This window comes from Austrofundulus limnaeus, unplaced genomic scaffold (assembly GCF_001266775.1).
Source record: "Austrofundulus limnaeus strain Quisiro unplaced genomic scaffold, Austrofundulus_limnaeus-1.0 Scaffold20, whole genome shotgun sequence".
Lineage (NCBI taxonomy): Eukaryota > Metazoa > Chordata > Actinopteri > Cyprinodontiformes > Rivulidae > Austrofundulus > Austrofundulus limnaeus.
In genome coordinates, this window is record NW_013952422.1 from 2,908,305 (window position 1) to 2,912,025 (window position 3,721).

The 3,721-nt window shown below is 38.6% G+C and overlaps 1 protein-coding gene across 1 annotated transcript in view; it reads left to right on the forward strand.

Moving 5' to 3' along the window:
- The window catches only part of sardh (sarcosine dehydrogenase), a 43,134-nt gene that overhangs the window by 25,419 nt on the left and 13,994 nt on the right, over window positions 1–3,721 (forward strand). The window lies entirely within an intron of this gene.

A 3,721-nucleotide genomic window follows, 5' to 3' on the forward strand; every position in this document is an offset into this window, starting at 1 on the left:
CTTTTGATATACTTTTTATATTTTGCAGTTTTGTTTTAATTGTTCTCATGAAATTTCAAACCTGCTTCATTGATCAGCATTGGTCACCTTCGCTGATGGACTTTGAGATGCCAACAAGTCAAAAAAATTAAGGCTTCTCTCTGGTGTGCGTTTTTTGATGAAACTTCAGACTTCCCGTTGTTGTGAATTTCTTCTCACAGAGGTCACAGGTGTAGGGCTTCTCTCCAGTGTGGATACGTTGTTGATGAACCTTCAGGTTTCCCTTATCTGTGAATCTTTTCTCACAGTGGTCACAGGTGTAGGGCTTCTCTCCAGAGTTGTTGAGCTGCTGTTGGTTGAAATTCTCTGACTTACTGGAGCTCTCCTCACTCTGGCCACTGCATTGTGGTCCCTTCTGGAGCTTTGACTGACTGGATCAGCTGGTCCTCACTGAAACCACCTCCACCTTTGTCTTCGGGTTCWTCTGGACCTTTGCAGTTCTGATTCTGATACACAAGAATGAAACCTTTTCACCGTTTCTTCCAGCCGAGCATCTCTGACTCCTTTTTTTTCTGCTTTTTGCTCGTCAAACATCGACACRGTCTCTTAATGTAGGCCTGTTCCACTGTTACCCTCACACGTCTTCCTGTCAGCTCCTTATTCTCTTTCTTTTGATCAAATCTTGAGGCGTGCGGCTGATTCAGGATGATGGCGGTAAGCGGTGTCACTTTCTCCTCAGTGGCAGGCTCTGGCAGTGTGTTTTGGTAGTGTTCTTGGATGTCTTCTCAGCTTCGTTTCATTCCTTAGCTCAGCACAAACCCCTAATGGACCACTTCTTCACTGTGCTTTACGCATTAATGATCCACTTAGACCTCATTTCTCTTCATCTGTTGCAACTTTTTTTTTTGGTCCCTGAGCTCACATGCAGRCATGTTTCAGAACAGATTACTGTCACACAAAGTCCATTAGAGAAGTTGTCATTGTATTTTGTAGCTCGTGTCCTATTCCTTCTCAAAACTTGTTTTATTTAGTGTCTCTGTCTCTTTGCATGGATATTTAAAGCTTCCTGCAGGCTGTTATGAAGATGGACTTCTTTTCAACAGAAGAAAAAATGGTACCACTTTACAATTAGGCTCCCCTTATTGATGGGTTGTAAATAGTTTATAGATAGGTTATTRTTTAATCTGTAAACACTGTATAAATCATTAATAAGTGTTTATTATTCATTAATTAAGGAAGAGAAAGAGACCAAATTGTCCGGTTTCTTGCCAAATAGTGTGCCAAATCTGTTCGTGTATATATTACATCTAAAGGTGCTTTATTAAACATTTTACACTAGTTTACTACCTTGTACGCACAATAATTGATTGAAAACACATATTTTTCATATAATATTGTACTGTATTACTGCATTATACATATCCACAGTAATCAAAGGGAGCCTTATTATAAAATGTAAAACAGTATACCATTTATTAATGACTAATAATGTCATGACAGAGCCTCATAAATAGTGTACTGTTTTACACTTTACAATAAGGCTCTTTATGGCGTTTATACAAGTTTATTAGTCATTAATAAATAGTGTACCTACTGTCTCACATTTTATAATAAGGCTCCCTTTGACACTTGTTAATATGTATAATTCATTTATATAGCACAATATTATGTTTTAAACATGTGTTTCCAATACATAATTGTGCTTACAAACCTAGTAATATGTACACAAAAYATTTGGCTTACTATTTGGCAAGAAACCGGACAGTTTTGTTTCTTTCCTGCGCTAAATTAATCCATAATAAGCATTTATTAATGATTTATAAAGTCTTTACAGATGAATCAATAACCTCTCTATAAACTATTTATAACCCATCTATAAGGGGAGCCTTAAGGTAAAGTGGTACCGAAAAAATACAGTAAGAATGGAGTCGTAAAGATTTAATTTAACATTGTTTTGCAACACTTTGAAGATTAGCCCAGCTGAGCGAGCTGTCTCTGTGCCAAAAAAATAAAATAAAATAAAAATACAAAAGGAGACTCTCTACTTTTAGGAGACAGTACAGGTTTATTTCAGACCACAAGCAACTCTTCTCTGACACTGCTGCGCACACGCTTTCTCCACCTCGGCAGCACAGATGGTAAAAATAGCTCGGTGTGGGAAGTTTTGGCAAAAGACGGACAGCTTGATGCCTGCACGGAGGAGAGTGTAGCACAACATACCTACCTACTGTGGGCGACTGTCAGTTTTAACAGGGAGGAGGGAGAATATCTTCTCTAAACACTGTTCAAGAAATAAGAAGCATATTTCTACTGCAGCTGTTTGTACTGAAAGGGCACTCTGTTTCTTAAAAGACAAATATTTGCCTCAATTTTTACTCTTTATGTCAAATAGTTCGAGCATAAAGCTGCATTAAGAATTATTTTCATACAAGCAGTAAATTAGATGTGTGAGCTTTGAAAGGTGGCTTTCATGCAGTTTGTGTCGGGAGCTTTTAGCTCATTGTTTAGCCACGACTACTCCTGGCACTAATGTGGAAATGAGACGTGATGTGAGAGGAACATACACACACACACAAGCACTCGCACAATAAAAACATACTGGTTACACGATAGTAATTAATGTGGTGACTGACTTCTTAAATCATATGTACTTTCAACATTAAAGACTGATTAATATGTTTCAGATCAGTTTTTTACAGAGTCTGTGACATTACTTGAAAATAAAATTAATGCATGGCCACAAGRTAATTTGAAGGAGATGTATCTTTTTGAAAGAGATRCAGACATTGTTGAAGTCAGATCACATATGAATGAGCTGTTTTTGTTTTTAACGATTCAAAGGTACYTCACACTTATTAGTTTTTTTGATGTATGTTTAATCCACGCGTTAACTATATTGTGACCACGCATTAACTGTATTGTGGCAATRCATTAACTATCTCATGAAAACCCGTCAAAGATCTTGTGGCAACACAAAGATTTYGTGGCCACCTGTTAACAAGCTCATGGCCACGTGTTAATGATCTCATGGCCATGTGTTGTTTAGAGGCGGCCGTTAACAATTTTTTGGCCACTTGGTCAGACCGTTTGGCCACGGATTAATGGTCTTGTGGCCACCCATGAACTGTTTCATGGCCATGCATTAACTATATCAACAATACAAATTAACAATCTTGTGGCCATGCGTTAACTATCTCATGGCCACAYGTTATGCTAACTATTTCATGGTCAAACATTATTTTGTGGCAACCCATTGACAATCTCATGACCACCCATTACCAATCTTGTGGAAACACATTAACAATCTTGTGATCACACGTTATCTTGTGGCAACCCATTAACAATCTTGTGGCCATGCATTAACAATTTCATGGCCATTATGTTTTGTTAACTATCTCATGGCCACATCTTATCTTGTGGCAACCCGTTGACAATCTTGTGGCCAACCGTTACCAATCTTGTGGCCACACGTGATCTTGTGGCCATGCATTAACAATCTTGTGGCCACATGTTATCTTGTGGCAACCCATTAACAATTTTGTGGCCACCCATTAACAATCTCGTAGCCAGCCACATGTTGATCTCCTAGCCATGTTGTCTCGTGGCAACCCATTAACATTCTCGTGGCCACCTGTTGATGATCTCGTGGCCATGCATTGATGATCTTTTAGCCATGCATTAACAATCTTGTGGCCATGCATTAACTACCTTGTGGCCACGCATTAACTACCTTGTGGCCACG